The sequence below is a fragment of the Lygodium microphyllum genome, chromosome 25 (assembly GCF_053477565.2).
Source record: "Lygodium microphyllum isolate KBCC chromosome 25, Lygodium_microphyllum_v1.1.10, whole genome shotgun sequence".
NCBI classification, from domain to species: Eukaryota; Viridiplantae; Streptophyta; class Polypodiopsida; order Schizaeales; family Lygodiaceae; genus Lygodium; species Lygodium microphyllum.
In genome coordinates this window covers 10044971-10068297 of record NC_141159.1, presented here as the reverse complement: position 1 = coordinate 10068297, position 23327 = coordinate 10044971, and positions in this window count along the sequence as shown.

The window sequence follows — 23327 nt, the reverse complement described above, 5'->3', positions numbered from 1 at the left end:
CTCTCACATCTCTATATTTTCCTACATTTTGCTTGTTGCATGGCAATTCAACTACCTTTGTTAATAATAGTAATAATCCATTTTTAATCTATTTGGAATGAATTAAACACAAATATGGATGTGACTCCAGAGCTTTGGCACATTGTTGAAGGTTGAATTTCTGTATGGCAAAAAGAGGGGGGAGAGAGAAACAAGCTACTTCCAAGAAGAAATAAAAGAAACGAGAATAAAAAAATAAGGGAGGAAGAAAAGATGAACACTAAGCTCTTCTATCATTTGAATTTAGATTCAATTGTCATTATCATACAATCCTAGATATATCAATGTAAAGTATCCAAGACCTTATATCATTAATGTAAAGGATGTCATAATCACAATTATGAAATGATGAAAATAGATGTTTATAATAAAAAGTTATAGTAATATTGTATCTAATTTTTTTATAAAATTATTTTTTATTTTTCAAAAATAGAACTTTTGTTATGGAGGCTTTACTCTCAATGGTTTAGAGCATTCTCTCTCTATATCCTAAACGGCCATTTTGAGACCTCAAAACTCTGCTAATGGAAGGAGGAAAGGGCTTACCTCGAGGCTCGAAGATACAAACATGCGCTCCCTTGAAGCTCTCCTTCACAGTCTTCTTCTCCTTCATGGTCTTCTTCTTTGTACTCTTCTCCTTGTTTTTCTCCTTTGCATGCTCTCTCTCTCTCTCTCTCTCTCTCTCTCTCTCTCTCTCTCTCTCTCTCTCTCTCTCTCTCTCTCTCTCTCTCTCTCTCTCTCTCTCTCCTTTCCTTTCCTTCTTGAAGCTCTCCCTCTCTTCCTTTCTTTCTTTCACTCTCACTCTCATTCTCCTTCAATCCTTTCTTCCTCTCCTTTCTTTCTTCGAAACAATCACACCGAAAATGCTAGGAATGTTTCTCTCTTTGAAAATGCGGTGATGATTTTAGTGTTTTCTTTTTCCCATAGTAAAGTGTTGCTATTATTGTCCCTATTAGTGTCATTATATAGCAATGCTACTATCAACACTAATAGCAACATCGACAAAAAATATTGCTAATTAGCATTGTTATTATCCAAATCCATTGTTGTGTTTATTTTATGTTGTGTTGTTATAGTAGATAGTGCATGATTTAAATTCTTTGGAAGGCATTGCATTATCTTTTCTTCTCCTAAGTACCTTCTCAATTGTTTTGGTTTTTCTTAATGAGTTGGTATTTCGATATGTCCATTTTATGATGCATGCAATATATAATACAATATGTTTGCTTTGTATTTGGATTACTTTTTTGTGTGTTTGGCTATTGTGATGTGTAGCAAGGAGTACAAAGTCTAGTAAGACTTTCATATTTGTCAAGGTGTAAAGTCTATTGTTGATGCTTCAATTGAAGTTTCATCAATTGTACACTTGCCAATGAGGATACATGGTGTCATTGATAGCAAGGCTTGCACAAGAAATCTCTTTAAGGACTCAACGTTAAGGTACTCATTTGTTTTTTGGTTGTTTGTGTATGAGGATGATTTGAAATGAAATTTCAATGTTCAAGTTACTCTCTCCAAATATGAATTATGTTGTTTATGGGAAATAGTGAGTATATGTGCATTTTCTTGATAGAGGCATCAGAGTTACAAGTGCATTGTTTCTTCAAATATCTTGCAACATGTTGGAGTTTGCTTCATGGGTGTGAGCACATGAGAGAAAATTGAAATCTTGAACAAAGTTTGGAGATGTCTATTTTGTATGGATATCAAAGCAAACCTATTGTGTTGCCTAATTGTTCATTTCATGGTGTCCATCTAGCAATATAAACAATCGGATTATAGCTCTAAATAAAAAGGCCCTACTTTTGCTTATTGCCTAGTATTTTTTGCCTACTAGAATCTATTAAACATATAATACCAAGCCTACATGGTAGGCATACAATGCTCCCAAATAGCTTTTCTTTATCTCAAATTATATATTATATTTTGACACCTTGCATGCATTCTCTCTCTCTCTCTCTCTCTCTCTCTCTCTCTCTCTCTCTCTCTCTCTCTCTCTCTCTCTCTCTCTCTCTCTCTCTCTGTCTCTCTCTCTCTCTCTCTATATGATGGATGCTCATGGTAGACCTAGTTGCTAGGGTCTTCCGTGCACCAAGGAGGGGGGAGAGAACCCCACCATGAGCTTCCATCACAAGACCTACTCCTCAAATTTGGACTAAGACAAGAGGAAAAAGAAGATTGTGATGGAGATTTGAGAGTTGTTCATGTAGGGATTCTCATTTGGGAAAAACTTTCAAATCAACAAAGTGGTTTTCAAAAACATTTCTCAAGTCACATGAGGGTTTTTGAACCCCCCCCCCCCCCACTCCAAAGAAAATATTAAAATTTGCTACTTTTCCCCAAATTTGGGATGGTAGAGATGGGCCTTGAAGCCTTCTCCCAAAAATGGAACAGGGTTTCCTTTGGAGAAATCATTTCCTTTGCCTTGCCTCAACTTTTAAGGTCGTCCTTGCACTTTTGGCCTTTATCCTCTTATCCTTTTGTTGAGCCGCCTTTTTCTGTTTTGCTCCATATTTTTAAATTTTCTTGAATTTTCTTTTGCTTCCTTTTTCTCTATCTTATACTGGGGCTAACATTTACCCCCTCCTAGCCAAGTACCGGTCCCATGGCACTTGCGGGACTTTGTAAATGAGGGCTTCGGTGATTGAAGGGTGGTCATGTGACTCAATGATGGGACTTTTGTGGGGATTGGACATGGGAGAGAAGCATGTCAAAATGGTTGAGGTTGTGGATACCGAGGGTATATTGAGTGGGTGATAGGGCCTTCGAAGTCAATGGTAGGGCATGGGTTGTCGAATTCACCTAAGAAAGAAAAGAGAATGTACTACCTGGGGGATGTGCCTACCTCGCCATGTAGTGCATTGTGTCCTTGCTAGTGGAACTGGGAGCTGGGTCGAACCAAGCTTGGGGTATTATCCCACACTTGAGGACCCATTTTGTGCATAGGGAAGGTGCGATGGGAGTAGCTTAGGGTGACAGGTTTTCAACCTCCCTAGGTATGTCATGCCCTTGATGTGCCCTAAGCATGAAGTGGAAAGAAAAAGGAGTAGGGGGTTAGGAACAAAAGTTGGCTAACCAAGGCCACTAAACATGCCCAACTTGAGGGCCCTTAGGTGCAATGATTGTGGCACTTAGCAAGTGAGGTTTGTTTTTCTATTTTCTACTTGATTTTCTTTTCTTTCTTGCTCTTGTCTTTTTTATTTTATTTTATTTTCTTTCTCTTTTTCTTTTTCTTATTTTCTTTTTTCTTTTCTTTCTCTCTTTTAAAAAAATGTACATGAAGAACTAGTCCTCGTGGTCGTGGTAGTGAGAGGAAGAGGCTGGGGGCTTAAGGGACTTACTAAGAAAGTTCTTACCCTACATGTAGACTTTTAGGTTCATGTCCACATTTAGAGGGGTTGTTGACAAAAATGGATGACTGCATCTAGTAAATTGGCTATCATTAATGTCCTCTAGTAGGGCCATGCAAAAGGATGGAAGGAGAGCAGTTCTCATCATGAGTCTGGCCATCGTGTAGCTATCTATTCCAACATTCAAATAAAAAACCAAGGGCAGTAGGAAGTATTCATGAGGGGTAGGATCTTGCTTAAGTAAAACTCTAAGTAAGGTAGTTACAAGTTATAATGAAATCTGGATTAGGGTAAGAAGAGAATTCACTAAGGAAACGGGAGATGGAGGACCCTAGGTCATCTTTGGAGAAGGTAAGGGCTTCCTCTGGCTTAGTAGAATTTACATTATATATCTTAGGGAAATCATAACGACCATGGATGTCGAAGTTAAATTCCACTCCTATCCTTCTTGGATACGTCATGTATGTTGGGTCATTTCTCTCGTAGGGTAGGGTATTACAAAATGACATCCATGTATCCATGTTCATGTCTCCAAATTCTTCGTCTCCACTTTGGTTGCAACTCGTACCCCTTCATGGTCTTGGGCACCTCCATAACTTTATCTTCCCAATAATCATGTGCTTATGTCCCCATAGTGTTGGACTCTTCTCTCATTCTGCGTTCACCAATCTCCAAGCCCTCTGCCCATGCTTATCACCTCCTCCACCACTTTAGGGGATATCATTCAACTTAGTGTGGGTAGGTATTGGAAGGTGAATTCGAAGGGCTTGCACTTGTTTTTCCATTGCTCCCACACCACAACTTCCATGTTCCAGTTGACAGGAAAGCATTCTTCTTTTTGTGGGATAGGAGCTTCCAAGATTGCTAGGGGTTGCACCCTTATTAGCCTTCTTCGTGTTTGCTCCAACATCTTTTCTCTTCTTTCTAGCTTCGGCTTTCCTTTCTGGATTTGGGTCTTCTTGTGGAACTTCCTGCTGAGCTTTCGATCCTGGAGAGTGTGGTTGTGGGATTTGTTCTTCGTATTGTTGCCCCACCTCAAAGTCTAGCCCTACTTCATGAAGTGGTTTTTGTTCTTCTTCTCCTCTTATTGGCTCTTGTTGTCCTTGTTCCTCCTTATACCCTAGCAATTCCACCTCATGAGCTGTTAGTCTTGCCCTTAGCACGTGCTCCCTTTGCTCTTGCTAGCTTAGGAAACTTTCTACTTCTTGCACCCGGATGCACAAGCCATGCCTTATAGCTTTACGGGTAATCTCTAGCTTGTTAAGTGCTAAAATGATATGTTTTTTAGGCTGATTTTTTGTTGTTTTTGTTGCTGAATGGTTGTTTTTGGTGATGGATTGTTTGAATTTGAAGATGCTTTGAAGTGTTTGGAATGGTTTGAGTACGTTTGAAGGGTTTATGATGGTTTTTGATGAGTATATGTTGTTCTGTAGGGTTCTGTAAATTTTTATGTTTAGTTTTGTAAGGTCTGATTTTCTTCTGTTTTTATTTTGTTTTGGTAGTTGAGATGGTTGAATGAATGTTTTGAGAGGTGGTTGAGGTTGTGTTGAAAGGTTAATGAAAGATTGAATCGATTTTGGTTTGGTTTTTATGGTTTTTATGGTCTCTGTTGATCTTCTGTAAGGCTCTGTAGCTTCTGTAGCTTCTATAGTTCTGTTGTTCTATATTTCTGTTGCTCTGTGGTCTGTTCAGTTCATTTCTATTGAGTGTTATGTTGGATGTATGGATGTTTTGGAAAGTGTTTTTGTTTTAGGAAAGGATGAATGGAAGCTCTATTCAAGCTAACTGAAGTGAAGAAGTAGCTGTTGAAGATTCATCGAAGGTTACAAAAGAACAGTGACACAAGCCAGATCTCATAGGACACTATGATGTCTCTGGTGCCTCTTCGCATCTGACATACTTTTGGGAGGTGTATCCACAACCAAGAGAGGAGAATTGAGAGCCATTCTTGAGTATTGTAGTGAGGCTATCATGTATTATTGAGAGAGTAAGAGTATGTGAGAGAGAGAAGTGAGAGAAACTTAGTTCTATGTCTAAAAACAATGTATCTACTATGAGAGATAGAGAGAGAACTATAAAGACAATGAAGATGAATATTATATGATTATTTCCATTCAAAATGGTGTACTCTTTTGTATTCCTTGTTCTATTAATGGATTCTATGAAGATGTTGAAGATTATAGTTGATTCTATTAAATCCGTGGGAGATGTCTACTATGATGCTGCGTGAAAAGTGGTTCTTTTCCTTGTTGTGGTTCTCAAAAGAATGAAATAAAAGCTTGTTGATATTACAAGATAGATTTTCTTGCAGTAGAAACCCCGTTTCCTTGGTGTTCCTCTTGGGGATCCATGTTTTTGGTGCGCAGTCGGGGAAGCTTGCCATCAACAAGCATCAGAAGAGGCTGAAAATGAAGGAAATGGCATTGCCAAGAAGAGGAAAATTCAATGCAAATCTCCTTCTTCCACTAAAGAGTTAGATATTCTTATTGTCAAAGCCACTTTCTACAAGAAGTTCATCCCACAATGGTAGAAACATATTATCATCATGATGCAAGCTCTATGTGATGGACTATTTCCTCTTTCTATTGAAGCAATATGTGCATCTTGGTGGCAAATTGTTTGGGAACAAACTAAAGGGTAGAAACAGAGAGAATGATCATCCATGGAAGATTTGGCATTCATTGAGAAGTTTCCAAATGTCATCAAGTGGGAGATCGTGAAGAAGCTCCAGGAGTCATGGTCAGTGGAGGTTCACAAAAACAAGAAAGAAAAGAGTTGGAATTTGTTTGTGGATGCTCAACAACAAGATACGTGGGATGCTTGGTGCACTGACAACCTCCTATTTGTTCAATTAACAACACACTAGAAGTTGGTAGACTGAGTGTTTTTCACAACATACACTGTTGAAACCCTCAAAAGCTGGCATTATTATAATGATGGCACAACAACGATCTTAAGAAGAATGAGTTTTGATACTTTTAGAATGGAATATCTCCCCCTCTGTAGTGTTTTGAAAGCTGAATTCAGAGATGTTGAAAAGAAGGAAGTAGAAGAGATGTTGGTCAAAGAGTCCTCTAGAGACTGAAGTCCCCCTCTGATTCTATTCTGTTGAGTATAGACCAACTGGTTGGAGCCAACCCCTTGATGAATGATGCAATCAAGAGGCAAGCGCTAGAACAAGTCCAGAGGTACGTAAGAAGAGAGAAGGTAAGAATCAAGGTTGAGAACGAGCTTGCAGCAGCAGCAGAAGCCTCCTTTGACGCCCTAAAAGCACTCTTTACAAGAGTCTCCATGGTGACTCAAGGTCCCCTTCCTAGTCAAATTCGTCCTGAAAATATTGATGACAGGCAAGCAAATGTAGTTCCATTGCCAATTTTTAAGGGAGAGTACAATGAAGACCCCGATCTTCATGTAGCAGAGTTTATGGTAGCATGTGTGGCTAACAATGTTAGAACCCCTGAGTATTGGTTAGCGGTATTCCTTGCCACTTTCAAAGGCACGGTGTTTCAATGGTATGAGAGACAAGCAACATGAACTTTTGGCACATGGGACGACCTGAAGTTGGCCTTCCTCACTAAATTCAGATGTGAAGGTTTTGAAGAGCGGATGCGAGAGGAGTTCATGAACTTAAGTCAGTCCTCTGGAGAAAGAGTAGAAGCTTATGTCTCAAGAATGGAATCCATCGTGAAGAGATGGACTAACCACCATTTGGACGAAGGTGTCCAGAAAGAAGTGTTCCTCAGAGGCCTACAACCAGAAGTTTGCAAGTTCATGGAATTGAGAAGACCAGCCAATCTGCAAGCTGTAGTGGAAGGTGCAAGATTGTATGACGAAGTTGAAGCAAGGTTGTCAATGACTCTAGGAAGAGGAGTCTTACCTCCTCCTATACCAGGAATGGTATACCCATCAAATGCAGTCCTAGGGGCAATTCCCTACCCCTATTCCTAGATGCAAACAGTGTCACAATACAATGCACCTAATCCACAGTGGCTGCAAACAACAATGCCTCAAATGGTAGTTCAACCCCAACAGTAGTGGCCTTAAATAGTTCCTCCAATGGTGACTCAACAACAATGGAACCCTACCAATTGGAATAAACAACCCCAAGTATCAACAGGAGCTGTGAATCAGAACCAAAACAAAGGACCCTCTGGATCAACCCAACCTGTATATGCAGTAATTACAGAAGCTTCCCAAAATCCTACTACAAGTACATCAGGAGGTGAAAATCTGAAGGATTGCCTATCCAACTCAGTCGCAAGTATCAAGAAAGAGCTTATGGATGTGATTACAAAATAGCTACAGACGCTGAAGGTGAATACCACCAATATATCCACTCTTGAGGGAGGTGGGAGAGATGTGATGCATTCTAATACATGGTGCAAAAAGTGCCATCAAGCGGGACATTTAGCTACTGAACGTACTCGAAAACCAACCATTCTTGGAGCCTTCTGTTCATACTATTTGAGGAAGAACATACAGAGGATATCTGCTCTCTGAAAGAGATGCAAGAATGAAGACAGAAAGCTGAAAAAATGACAACACAAGATTCAACTTGCTAGAATCCAAAATGACAACACAAGACATTGGACCAAATCCTAGGGAGTTTGGTCCTAATTTTGGTCCAAGGAGTTTTCTTTCTCAAAGTTACAGAGGACAACAGTTTGGTGGTGGTCAGAGATCAGAGGTGGAATGTTATAAATGTGGAGAAAAGGGTCATATCTCACCGAATTGTCCAAATCCTAGAAGATCTATGGATTACAAGCCCTTATGCAGCCGATGCAAAGGAGAAGGCCATACTGCAAAAGATTTTCCAAGTCCAACCCTTGTCAAATCTATTTCTAATACCCAACAAAAGACCCAAGAACTTGCTTCCAATTTGGTGGATTTGGAAGTGGCCGCAATAACACGAGCAAAGAAAGGAAAACCCATAGTTCCAAAAGAGAACATTCTTTCTGCAAAGATAGTGAAATTCAACCTTCCTCGGGAAAAATAGAACAATGCAATCCAAAATAAGGAAGTACAGAGCACCATAGAGCCACAGAGAGCTATAGAGATAGTTGCACAGGTAGGACCTGAGGTCCAAGAAATAGAGGATACAGAAACACCTCTTCGTGAAGACAAAGCACATATGTTGCTGCTCCTAGAAGAAAAAGGAAAAATAAAAGTGGGAGTGGCCCCATTTTCCAGCCGATTGGAAAATCCTGTGGATCCTATCAAAGAGTATGATTTGATCAAAGACCTAAACACCTTTAAACCAAACCTAACTTTTTGACAGTTATTGATGCTATCTCCCAGTTGCCGAAAAAGATTCAAAAGCATCTTGACAAGAAGACACGGACTAAGAATTTCTCCCCCAACAACAATAAAGTCCAACAATGCCTCTGAACTTGTGAAGGAAGTGGAGGTGGCTAACGCCTTCCTAGATCCTAGAACCCTAGAGACTAGTGTATGGATAAAAGGATGCTTTATTTCAGATGCATTGATTGATGCAGGCTCATCAATAAACATAATGACGGATGTGACAATGAATGATCTAGGTTTGCAAGGAATGCAACCTACCCAGTGGCTTATTAGATTGGCAAACCAAAGTAGAATTAAACCATTGGGCATCCTCCCATATGTAAAAACAACCCTTGCAGGAAGAGACTATTGGCTGACATATTTGGTGGTCAAACCAAATTTTTATGGGACCTCATACCCTCTGCTATTGGGAAGACCTTGGCTTTTTGAAGCAAGAGCTAGGATGGACTGGTTCAAAGGCACCCTAACCTTAGACAGAGGACCCAACAAAGTGGTGTTGAAGTTGTATGGATCGCAAAAAGGCAATGGATCCACATCCATTGAAGTCATAACCGACTCCTCCAACGAGGTAACAGATGGTACATTAGGAGACGAAGAGACTGTTAAACAGATCTTTCCCAAGAAAACTGAGGCACAGTCCCTAACAATGGGCACTGTAAGCCAACTACCAAGGGAAGCAAAATCCTTGTCAACGGGAGAATACCTCCTGGCTCAACTAGAATTAACTTCTTAAATCACCTCTGACAGTGAAATAGAAGCATGGATGTACTGTTCTCCCTGTTACATGACAGTCGCAGAGACAGAGCAGAGGCAGAATAGATACAGAGCAGTAACAGATACAGAGATAGAGCAGAAGCAGAGTCAGAGACAGGACCAAAGACAGTCACAAAGATAGTGACTATAACAAAAGCAGAAGCAGAAGCAGATGCAAAGGCAAAAGATATGTTCTTCTCCTACAAAGCCTCTATAGAAGCAGAAATAGAGCCTCCAGAGGAAGAGGATGAAAATGATGAGGAAGAAAATGAAGTAGGTTATGAAAGTGCAAATGAAGAATTTCCTCTGATAGTGGATGATCTTGCTAATGTCCTTACAGAGACCTCAAAGGCCAAAGATCTCAGGGTGTTGGATGGAATGACCATGGTTCCATTTGGGTTGATCAATGGACCACAAAGTATGCAGAATCAGTATAAGCAATGGATTAAAGGCATAAAAATTAAGTTCACCAGTGGCTCTTGTTGCTCTAACTGTTTAGTCCAAAGAAAAGATGATGATGATGCCCCCTACCAACAGAAGCCAAAGCCCTCAGAGCCATGGCCTCTAGAAGGTCCGTGCTATGTGATATTCCTGGACGCATCCTCTAAAGATGAATACCTAAGTCCAGAAGAAATCATCACTCACACAGAAGTAAACAAAGCTCTGATACCCTTCTAGCAACCTCAACAGACAAATGAGTCATTTGTTTAGAAGGAGGACACTCGTTTGTGAAACATCAGACAAGGACACTACTCCCTTGAAAGAGTTAGACCTTTATCCAAAAGCAATCTGTGGGACATTTATCCGCGAAGTGGAAGGTGAAAGGCAAGAAACATTCTTGGATACTGACGGTACTGAACGTCACTTGAAGGTGGGTCTCAATCTTCCAGAAGAAGAACTAGTGGTCATGAGAGACCTACTCAAAGAGAACTTAGATGTGTTTGCTTGGTCATATAAAGACCTAAAGGGGATTGATCCCATAGTATGCCAACATCACATTGACCTAGAGCCCGATGCCAAACCTGTAAGGCAAAGACAAAGGCGTATGAATCCTAATTATTCTGCTCTGGTGAAGGCTGAATTATTGAAATTTCTTGAAGCAGAGTTCATTTATCCCGTGGCTAACGATGAATGGGTTTCACCCATTGTGGTAGTACCCAAGAAGAATAGGAAACTTCGAATATGTGTCGACTTTCAGAAGCTCAATTCGAAGACGAAGAAGGATCATTTTCCTATCCCTTTTATGGACCAACTGTTGGACACAGTGGTAGGCCATGAGCTGTATTCCCTCTTAGATGGATTCAACGGATATAACCAAGTCCAAATTGCAGAAGAGGGCTTGAGTGCTTGGTGTTTGCACTGGAGAAGTTTTGATACTATCTACTGTCAACGCATTTCAAGTTCTATGTGGATCATGAAGCCTTGTCCTTCTTGATGAATAAAGTAGATGTTAAAGGACGACTGATGAGATGGTTACTCCTCTTCCAAGAGTTCGATTTTGAAGTGGCCACTAAGCTTGGCCGTTCCCATGTCCTAGCTGATCATCTATCACAGATCCCTCAAACAGCGGAAGAGGAACAGGATGACCCAAACCTTCCAAATGCTTCTTTGTTTCTAGTTGAAACAATTACTTCCTGGTATGCAGACATAGCCAACCTCCTGGTAACTCAACAGTATCTCTTGGAATCCCAAGCTGTGAGAAGAAAAAGCTTCTGTTAGAATCAGCCCCTTACACTTTGCTAGGCGGTGCACTGTACAAGAGAGGCAAAGATGAAGTATTGCGGAGATGTGTTGCAGGGGATGAAATTGGCATAGTATTGAAAGCATGCCATGACGAACCATATGGTGGATACTGTTAACCCCAACACGAAGAAAGCAAAAGGAAGTGGAAAAGACGCAAGGCAAAGGCGGAAAAAAGGTAGCCCGACTGAAGAAAGAAAAGAAGAAAAGGTCAAAAGCTCAAGGGCAACCTTAAAAGTCCAAGGCAAAGGCAAAAGGGGAAGGGCGCATTTTAAAATAAAAAGGCGCACCCTGAAATCTTATAAAAGAGCACCGGGCTCTCACCCGTGCAATTTGTAAATGTAGACGGACAGGAAGCTAGGAAGATAGAAGGACAAGGGGAAAAAGGGCCTAGGCTATGGCCGGCCATGTAAAAAGGGGAAAAGGGGATGACCGCCCAAAAGGGATTTAGGTTTTGTATATAAAGTAGAAAAGTGAATGAGAAGCTCATTCTTGTGTGTGGCCAAAAGTGGCTCTCCTCTTCTTCTTCTTCTCCTTCTTCTTGCTTGCTTGAGCTTGTGCTTGAGAGAGGGAGTGTGAGAGTGTGAGGGAGTGAGTGTGTGAGGGTGAGAGACCGAGGAGGAGAAGCTCTCCATCTTCTCCTCTCTTCTTCTCTTCTCTTCTCTTCTCTTGTCTTGCTCGCGGACATGGAGCTTGGAGGGTGGAGCTTGAGGATGGAGCTTGCTTGAAGCTTGCACTTGGATCATGGAGCTACCGGAGTGCATGGGAGAGGAGGTAACTCGAACACCATCAAGGTAAGCTCACTACACTCGTAGATATGGATGGTGCGTCGGTTATGTGAGAGGTAGCCATAAGTGCTCGGCTTGGAACGCTTGAAACAATAAGCGGTCCGTGGGTCTTGGCGGTTGAGCGAAAGCTCCCACATTTTGGTTCCGTTGCCGGGACCAACGGATTCAAGCCTTGAGCGCTTGCGCGCTTCGAATCGAGCATTGGAGTAGGGTTTTCCCCGAACCAGTGCTTGAGGTAGATAGGTAGGAAGCGAGGGGGTTGAAGATGGTATTCGATCTCCTTGGCGAGTAGGTTTGTTGCTTTCTTGAGATTTATGTTGTGGAATGAAGTAGTGTAGGTATTTACTTTATGAATTGGGTGCATTAGGGTAGGAAAAAACAAAGAAAAAGAAGAAAAAACAAGCAAACAGTAGGGGTTTCTGTTGCTGTATAACAGGCTAAAACAGGGAAACAGGGGATCAGATTCAAGTTTCTGGGTGAGACATGGACAGGGAACTAGCTGTAAGGCTCTGCAGCGCTGGGAAAGGACCTTAAGAGGCCTGGGAGGCCAGGACAAACCTCATTTCCTTGGTAGGCCTTGTGAGAGAGAGAGAGAGAGAGAGAGCTTTTGGTTCACAGGACGAGGAAGTGCTACCCCAATTTCTAGGCGACAGCGATTCGTGCTGCTCCAAGTGAGTCTGGTGTTTCCCAATAAGTGCTCTAATCAGATTTAGGAAGTCCGTGGTGATTGTGTGCAGCAAACAGTAAGGAGGGGTCAAATGGCGGGAATCGCGCTCGCCGCCGACGCATTCGGACCAACTCACAGTGGTCCGATTCCCAGAATCGGACCACCCGAGTTCGGGAGTCGGACCGTCCGAGTCCCAAAATCGGACCGTCCGACTGAGAGTGAGTCGGACCAGTCTGGTCCGATTCCCAGAATCGGACTAGCCTGATTGGACATGCCACGTGGCACTCGGACCACTCAGATTCGGACCAACCCGTCCGACTCGGACACTCGGACCAACCTGTCTGACTCGGACACTCGGACACTCGGACCAATCCATAATCGGACCACCCAGAATCGGACCAGGCCATCCGAGTCCCAGAATCGGACCAGCTCAGAATCGAACCTGCCAGAATCGGACCACCCTGTCCGATCCGATTCCCAGAATCGGACCACTTTGAAAATCGGACCACTTCTTGATCCGACACCTAGAATCGGACGTGACCAAAATCGGACCATTGGTTCGATTGGACCAACCCAAAATCGGACGTCCGATTCTGATAATCGGACTCCTGAAAATCGGACATCTTAGAATCGGACCAAAAAACTGTCAAAATCAGACAGGTATCCAAAACACAAATTCTGACTCATCTAAACCCCGAAATTGACCCCAAAGACCACGTAGAGCTAAAGGCACATCACAGATCTATCACTGGGCTGAAACTTAGAGCACGTAGTTCAAAATTTGGCTATAAACGGTCCTCCAAATTGCATATGGCATCTACCGTAACGGCCCTGCGGGCCGGGGGGACTACCCCCCCCGAACCCCTGCAGAGGGGGCCCCCTCCGCACCTCCCCCGAGTAGGTTGGAGAGAAAACGCACGCAATGACAGGTCTTTCAAATTGGACCCTAGTGAAGTAATGGCTCTAGACCAGCATGGAGTCTCACTTGCAATAGAGCAACCAAAAGCCCATACCCGAACAGAGAGAAACAGAGACCCTAGAACATCAATGGGCCAATCTAGCCATCAAGGGCAAAACGGCCACACCACGAGAACACAAAGACATTGTGTTCAAACCATGTCTAGTTAGAGCAAAATGCAACTTCAGCAAGCTACAAATGCGAAGGTGACTAGATGTGACACTCTTGACGAGAGATGTACCTTGAATAGCATTGCACTGACGATCCAAGATAGCAGTGGAGAATCCACATCTGGTCGTGCAGTCGAGAACTCAAGGGCATCTATCAGCTTAAATTTACAAGCCAGGACCCGGAAGATGAAGACATAGTACCACCTGCTTATCTTAGGGTCAAACTCACTGCGAAAAGAGAGCATACTATCGATGCTCTGATTGATGAAGGAGCAGATTTTAACATCTTGACCTATGAATCATGGACCCTACTAGGCCAACCAGAGCTCACACTGACTAGTGCAACTCTTAGCCCTTATGGGGGACACCCACAAGCACTCACAGGGAAGTGCAAAATCCTTGTGACAATTGAAACGGAAAGCTTGCCTATCCTATTTCATGTTCCTCCAAAAAGTGCTAGCTGCAGGAAAGAAACCCTCCTAGGAAGACCCTTCAAAAGGGCGACCAAATGTGACGCTGACTATGTGGCATAGAGGATACACCTGACATTACTGGGTGTGAGGATAGTCACCACCTTTAGCAAAGGTGACCTCATCGAACCTCAAGGGAAAGGCAAGGAAGGTGATGACATAACAGTCAAGCCTACAAACGAGGGCAAGGACTTGTTGGAAGAGTTGATACAAGCACAGGTCGAACAACAAGAGCCAGCGAGTGAGGCCATGCCGGAAACAAGAAGGTCAAGAGACAAGACCAAGGACAGGGTTTGGACTCACAAAAATCGTAGAAGACCACGAAAGAAGCCCAAGCCTTATAGGCGAAGGCATCGATGGAGAGCTAGCACAACACCGCGATGGATATCCAAAGCGTTGCTTCGTGCTCAAGGGTATTATGCAGGCAACCAATGGATTTGGGTACCAAAACCCCCTGCTAAACCGCCTCTATCAGCTGAAGGCCAGAGTGCATCAAAAGCATGGCATAGGAGGAAATCTAAGAGAAACTCTAGGTCTCAAGGCAAGGAAATAGACATGATTGTTTGAAGGAAAGAGCCCCAGCCTAGCATGCTAAATAGGCAGATGTCATACGTAGCCATTGAGCAGGCACAAAAATCGTTAGTGCCCAAGGAGCCTTTGATTTCCCAAGGGGAGAACAAGCATCATAGGCACAACATTGCTCAAAGCAAGGCTGATCGCTCAACAAAGCAAATGGCACAATCGTCTAATAGCCTCGAGAAAATCATTCAGCGACGAGTGCCAAGTCCACCTAAGAGTCCTAGATCTCCTACATCCTCTTTTTCCAAACGGACACAGGAAGCACAATAGCAGTTGTCAAGGAAAACTGCTCAATTCCAATCTCTATCTCCATCTAAGCTTCGAAATGTGCAAAAGGTGGGACATGGCTCCATCTGTAGCTCTCGACCCAAGGATATGCATGAGCAACCTAATGTGACCAGATCAATTCATGCTCGATCTACACAGATGAGTGCTCAAAGGCCAACAAAAGACACAACCACTTCTAATCACCCTAGGGACTTGACACCACAATCCACCAAGGGTAGCCAGCCCACTAAACTAGCTGCTACTACTTCCAATCAGGGACCACAGCAGTCACAGCCCTTGGCCGTGACAATGCCCCTTGTGGAACGTGTCCTTAGTAGTTTACCTGTGGAGGGGGTGTCGCAACCAAATCCCTCGACAACTCCAGCACTTTCAAAGTGCCTAAAGCCTAGGACGAAGGAGTCAAACACAAGGGAGTTGGTTGAAAAGCTAGACTCCCCGAAAAGAGCGGCAGTTGTGCCCTCACAGCCGGGCAAGGCTATTCAGCAAACCACGGCTATGTCCCATAAGGACACACTAGAGAAGGGAAATGCTGAGGCCCGACCAAGCACATCAACGGTCGATATAGCCCAGGGTCTTGAGTCATTGAGAGAGGCACCTTCATTGACCAAGAAAAAGAGGAGAAAGCAGAGAAAACAGCAACAGTTGCAGGTGGTTGTGGACCCCAAGAACATTGAGACGAAGGGCGTTGGAGAGCTGATGAATAAAGCATTGAGTCCATCCACCAATGAACCCACTGATGCCTCTCCTAATAGCGGTGAAACCTCAGACACATCTGTGTGCTCTGAAAACCCAAAGCAACAGTTGCCATCAACAGTTGCTTGCAACACTCTATCCACTGACAATAGAACTGACATTGATCAATCAAGAGTGGATACAACGCTATCACAACAGGGTGACAAATCTATACCAGTCACATCCGAGAAGAACCATGACAAAATAACAGCAAAACCTTAGGAGAAACGTGAGAACCCCAAGAGCATAAGAAATCCTAGCGTTGACCAATCTTGCTCATCTAGACCTGAGCCCCCAGCCATGCTAAAGCCTAAGGAAACTCTTAGAACTTTGCATGAGATAGCAACCGAGCAAGCCCTCGTTGAACATAGAAGTGTCGCAGAATGCTTAATTGAGTTGGAGGCTAAGCTCAAGGTGGTCGCGCGTGTCTACGTCCTTGCGGACACGGGCACGATCCCCAAGGAGCAGCTTGGAGATTACTTGACCTTTCCTCTATCATGGGAAGAACAAGAACATCTTAACGGGCACTATGACAGGCTCCTGCATGAACATATGCAACTCATCCCTAACGAGAAGGCTGATGAACTGCGCTTAACCATCACGTTCAATGAAGTGCTCTGCCGACCGAATCTCGTAGACATAGAGCTACTAAAGCGACTGTCAGCAGGCCAGAGTCAATTTGAGCAGCGTTGGTGCGAAAGTTGCGTTGTAATGGCCGAAATAGGGGCTCAGATCATGACGGTCTCAGAAGAGCAATTGGCCAAATGGCGGTCTCAAAGAGACCCAACCTATGTGGCACTGACTTCCCTTCGAGTGCTGTCTGACATTCGGGGTACGGACTTAGCTGGAACTAGGCTACAGGGCCCTTTAATTGATAAGGTTCTCACGGAAGAGGAGTTACATATTGCCAGTAGACTCAGTCAAGGCTCCATGCTACTCGACGTGGCAAAATATCTATCAGTATTAAGTAGGCTGCCGCGAATACTAGATCCGTGTGCCACGCTCCGGTACAACCCGAGTTCTACACTTGGTTCTTATCCTCGTGAAGTGACATGGATTCATAAATATGTACATAAATAAACACTGCTTTTTGTGTCACCGTGTATAAACAACGTCAACACACACAAGCAATGATAGTCAAGCGCAGGGAGAAGAGTGGGGTCAGCTAAACTAAGCTCCTCAAGTCCTCCTCTCATCACGCATTTAAAAGTGTGTGACCAGCCCCACCTCCAGGTGAGAGCATGCAACCCACATTGCCACCATAGGAAGCCTTGACTAACAACTCTGATGGTGTAGACAGGGTGCAGTCCCTTTCTATACACCTTCTTCCCGTTTTGGTCTATCCTTCTGAGGATGTGCCCTATCCCACTCCATGATAACCACACTAAAATCCCTTCCATGCAACCAGTTGTATCCTGTATCAAGGTCTAACCCTTGGATTGCATCTTGTAGGTTTCCTTTTGCGGCGAAACGCATGGAGAATCATGGAGATCTAGCATGCAAAGACGCTTTTCGCAGAAGGCGGGAGCATGTGGCACGCACCCCTCCACCGGAGCGCTATGTGCCCACCATCAAAAGGTATGCCAAGAAGCGAGGCCCTAAGCGACACTGCCCAAGGCGAAGGCCGAAGAATCCTCGAGTCAAGAAAGTCAAGACTCGAAACGCGCAACATGTGGCAGCACTAGTGATACGAACTCCCAGCTCCCGCTCGGGCCCCAGATCCTCAAAGGCAAAAAGGGCAGCTCGGGAAAGAGAAGAATTTAATGAATTATTTAAAGACATTTTGGAGACGGTAGCGGGCCGGGATTACACCATTCATGTCTCGGCCGACATGTTCCCTGCTCACCCCCACGGGAGCCCCGCACCAACAGAGCCCCAATCACCCGGCCACCCAGACTCGCCCCGCCTCGTACAAATCGAGTAGCCCATGATGCATAAAGGGCTTATCAAATGATAACTGGCCATAACTTTTTGTTTTTTTGTTAAGTGTTCCCGACTTGTTAAGTGTTGACATGTTCCCGAATTGTACGAACTTTTCATATCTGCGTTTAATATATTTCACGTCTTTAGCAAAAGAAAAAGCTAATCAAGTGCAGGTGATAAATATCTAAGTCAACACCATAGAATTCCCATAAGTGATGTCTCCTTGCATTGCACTGGTTTATTATGGTTGCGGCATATACAATGCATGTACTCTCATGAAGCGACAAGTGGATGCAGGATAATACAGGTCCTTGTAGGCTAGGGCACCATCATCATTGTACTATTCATTTTCTAAGCCTTCGAAGCTTGACATTTTCCAACCCATTGAAAGGCTGATAGCCTCAACATATTGTAATGGTTGTACTCAGGCAAATCAAAAATCAAAAAAAAAAAAGAAGGAAAGGAAAGAAAAAGAAATGAATGGAAAGATAAGAAGCACCCACGATCACAGCACAGCACCTAGGGGTCCTCAAATTAGGTACGTCTGGTAACCTTGGTCGACCGGCTTTGTCCCTAGTCCCCTAGCCCCTTACAATCACCCACAATTGTTCAGGGCACATCAAGGGCAGGACATACCTGGGGAGCTTGTCTCGCCTAGGGTTAGACCTGTCACCCTGACCCACTTGCACAATTTTCTTTTGCACTCTGCCTTAGTACCATTGCAATCAGTGGGGATAAGCACCGCACGATTGGCCATGAAAAGTCCACCGTACTCATCAAGCAAGTCCAATGGTTTCCAGCTAACTGAAAGTGCGGTGTCCTTGTATTCAATTATGCTACATCGTGCAGTCACAATGCAAAGGATGTCTCATATACCTTCACGTGTATTCCTTCTCCACATGGACAACTTTGCTTCATCCACGCATTATTATGAGAAACTAGCCCACGGCCTTCTAACTATGTAATATCTAAGTATGCACGAGCACTCACATAATATCTGCACCGAAATATGTCCACAGTTTGGGTCCTCAAGTACAGGACAATACTCTAGGCTTGCTTAGAGTTCGACCTGTCTCCCAAACTAATCAAAATATGTCTTATGCACGATGAGAAGCCTAGCACTACCCCTTAAGGAGAGACCACATGTGAGGTTTTCCAATTGCAGGTATAAGATGTTGTTCGCTCTTCATCAACGCTCAACTTTGAATGCTTGTCCCTTACCATCCGACAGGCCCGCAAAGAATCGTCATGTGCAGAATCCCCAACAAACAAACACTTGTGCTGGCCATCAATGCAATCCCCAACACAGCATAGCCCTACCACCAACTCCAACAACCTTCCACCAGTCACCTTGGCCACCAACAGGCCCCCAGGACCTTCTGCCACACCACCACCAACACTCCTCCACGACAACCACAGGCGTCCTTGTCACCCACGTCTTCGGTGCATGCTACAGCCTGCTACCTACGACGGTGAGTGCCATGGGACTGGCACTCGTCTAGGCGGGGGGTAATGTTAACCCCAACACGAAGAAAGCAAAAAGAAGTGGAAAAGACGCAGGGCAAAGGCGGAAAAAAGGTAGCCCGACTGAAGAAAGAAAAGAAGAAAAGGTCAAAAGTGCAAGGGCAACCTTAAAAGTCCAAGGCAAAGGCAAAAGGGGAAGGGTGCATTTTAAAATAAAAAGGCGCACCCTGAAATCTTGTAAAAGAGCGCCGGGCTCTCACCCGTGCAATTTGTAAATGTAGACGGGCGGTGGACAGGAAGCTAGGAAGATAGAAGGACAAGGGAAAAAAGGGCCTAGGCTATGGCCGGCCATGTAAAAAGGGGAAAAGGGGATGACCGCCCAAAAGGGATTTAGGGTTTTGTATATAAAGTAGAAAAGTGAATGAGAAGCTCATTCTTGTGTGTGGCCAAAAGTGGCTCTCCTCTTCTTCTTCTTCTCCTTCTTCTTGCTTGCTTGAGCTTGTGCTTGAGCGAGGGAGTGTGAGAGTGTGAGGGAGTGAGTGTGTGAGGGTGAGGGACCGAGGAGGAGAAGCTCTCCATCTTCTCCTCTCTTCTTCTCTTCTCTTCTCTTCTCTTCTCTTGCTCGCGGACATGGAGCTTGGAGGGTGGAGCTTGAGGATGGAGCTTGCTTGAAGCTTGCACTTGGATCGTGGAGCTATCGGAGTGCGCAGGAGAGGAGGTAACTTGAACAGCATCAAGGTAAGCTCACTACACTCGTAGATATGGATGGCGCGTCGGTTATGTGAGAGGTAGCCATAAGTGCTCGGCTTGGAACGCTTGAAACAATAAGCGGTCCGTGGGTCTTGGCAGTTGAGCAAAAGCTCCCACAGATACTTCGCAGGAGAAGCGACAGCTAGGAAGGCTTTGTTAGCAGGATACTGGTGGCCAACCCTCCACAAGGATGCATATGATTACTGCAAGAGATGTGATGCTTGTCAGCGAATGGGGAAACCCACCAAAACAAGTGCCATGCCACTGCAACCCATTCTTCTCCTAAAGCCGTTCGAGAAGTGAGGGATTGATTTCATGGGTCCCATTGATCCACCTACCAGACGGAAGCAGAACAGATACATCTTAGTATGTATGGATTATGTCACAAAGTGGTGTGAAGCTAAAGCTTTGAAGTGGGATGATAGTAACAACGTAGTCCTGTTCATGTACAAGAATATTATCACTCGTTTTGACAGTCCCCTCAAGCTGGTAAGTGACGGAGGTACTCATTTCCTTAACAAAATCATGGAGGAACTGACGGAACTATATAAGATCCACCATCGTAAGTCCACTCTTTATTACCCCAGAGCCAACGGCCAAGTTGAAGTCACCAATCGCATCCTTTGCTCGATTCTGACAAGAACGATTGTCGCACATTGTTGTGACTGGGACGATCGACTTACAGAGGCCCTTTGGGCATACAAAACTTCTCATAAGGCAGCTACAGGACAAACCCCTTTCCAGCTAGTGTATGGTACAGAAGCCGTCTTCCTTGTCAAACTGGAATTGCCCTCTTTGCAAGTGGCAATTAAAGAACGCTTGGGAGATGATGAGTCACTTCAATGCTGCCTCTTGCACTTGGAATGCTTGGATGAGATACGGCAGATGGCCCTATAGTGTATGGAAACCACTCAGGCGCGATGCAAGGCCTATCATGACAGTTTCATCAAGCCAAGGAGTTCAAAGAAGGTGATCTTGTTCTGGCCTATGATTCGAGGTTTGGCAAGTTTCCTGGCAAGCTTCAACAACGGTGGATGGGCCCGTACAGGGTACTTGTTGTCAATCCTAATGGCTCTGTTCAAGTGTAGACCATTGATGCCTCTAATGATCCCTTCCTGATCAATGGCTATCGCTTGAAGATGTACTTCCCTCCATGGGGATCTTGACAATCACAGTCGACCTACCCTCTCCCTTTTGGGCGGCGCACTATCCTTCTCGTCGTGCTTTTGATAGCCCTTATGATTCTCCTCATGAGGTGGTCTCGTTCTACTAGCCCCTCGCAGATACATCTCAACCCGACCTTGTTCTCTTCTCGTCTGATCCAACAACGGGGGCGAGGTTGGTCCTGACACTTGGTATTTCTACCATTTTCTTTCTTAAACGAAAAAAAAGAAAAAAAAGAAAAAAAAACAAAACTATTATGGGAGAAAAGGAAGAAATTCCCTGTCATAACAGGTCTCGTTCCAAGAAAAGGTGGAAACACCCTTGGGCAGGAAGCTAACTGTGGAAAAGGTGGTAACACCCTACAATTCAGGATAGCTGACTCATCAGCAGAACTTTTCCAGCAAGTAATTTGAAGCCAACTCCCTTGGTGCGCTGTCTCTGTAACATCAGTCCATCTGCCCTTCTTAATAGACGACTCTTCTTACAAGTCATTGAAGCATGAGATTTGTTGGCTGCCTCCCTGGGTACGCCTCGTCTTCAAGATCCTGATGACAACAACAGCCGACATGATCTTCATCACTAACCCCTTGAGTGATGCGAGCTTTCATCCTACACAGGATGGGGACGTGAGCATAGGCTGCCCTCTGTATCTTTCAACAGAGCGTGAGACAGAGGGTGGGTTGAGTGTGACTGGTGTTTCTTCAATCAATTATCGAGAGGTAAGGGTTGAGGGACATTATGACAATTGGAGTCAGTTACGTTTCTGTTTCCCTATGCACCCATGGACTGGGTCTCTACCATGAGCACAGGACACGTCACTCTGCTCCGTACACTGCACTGCAAGGCTCCTTGGCCTTCCTGCTTACACCTATGCCAGATGGGGTTGGATGCAATGAGGCACCATCAATTGTGCACCCTGGCATACTCTCTCTGCACCATTCCCTTGTCGATTCCTAAACCGGGTGTGAGCTTCAGGTCCCATCATTATTTCCTCGAGTGATGTTAGTAGTGGGGTGAGTGACTGCTCTTTCATTCTATTTGAGTGATTGTGAGTTGAGTGCAATATCCCTCGTCATCAACAAATTTCCTGCGATTCCTTTAACCAGCTACCTCCCTGGGAGCTACCGCGTGGTCCCTGCCATGAAGGACGTGTGTTGTGAAGACACCTTGTTACCTCCTGCAGTCAACAATGACACAAGATGCAACCTCGATAGTCAACATTCCTCCTCGGCAATATGGGCCAAGTTCTTCTAACCCTACACCTTCTGTTTCTCAGTGACTGTCATGTTTTAAGTGTGGGGACATTCTTGATTGGTCTGATGTGTGGTACTAGGTTGGTTGGTCTGATGTGTGGTACTAGGTCCTTGTTGTTTGGTTTACCCTTCCTGTTAAGGTTTTAAGTGTGGGGACGCATCCCTGCGTGTCTATGTTACATACCCCCATGCATATACCCTGTTGTGATCATGCATCTACGCCATGATTTCATTTTACCCTGATGGGGTCCCTTCCCCACTCCTCCATTCTATTTCACTCTGTCCTCGGAGCTGTTCCTTGATCGTTTGCCTTTATTCTTTGTTTTGCGCTTTTTCCATGCGAATGCATCCTACATTCACTAAGAATTACATCCAACCTTACAGCCATGTTTGTCCCTTTGAACTGCCCATTTTTCCTTTTTACCAACCCTATTCCGACATTCCATTTTAAAATTATTAATTTTTGAATCAATTCCCGTAAATTGAACGGTTTTCCATGTGAACGCATTGTTATTGCTTCGGAACCTTGATTTGATGTGCCATCCCTATCCTAACCATTTCCCCTGATATTTTTTCTTTTTACTCCGTGTCATTCCGATGCACGATTGGTCCGCTATTAATTTTTGCAGATTTTCGGGCCCTTTTCGTACCTATTTTTCACATTTTTCCATGTGAACCTGCCCTATTTTTACCGGAATTCCAGTTTAATTTGACAGTCATGTCTCGCCAGCCTTTCCCCCACTTTTTCCTTTTTCCTCCCCCTTTTTGACTGCCATATTTTTAGTTATTAATTTTTTCGAGTGTTTTCGGGTGTGGTTTTTATGTTTTTCCTATGTGAACCCTTCCCAGTTTCCCCCAAACTGTGTTTTGATGCACCAGCCCTATGAATCCCTTTCTTTCAGACATTTTTCATTTTTACTGTCCTCTATTCTGGT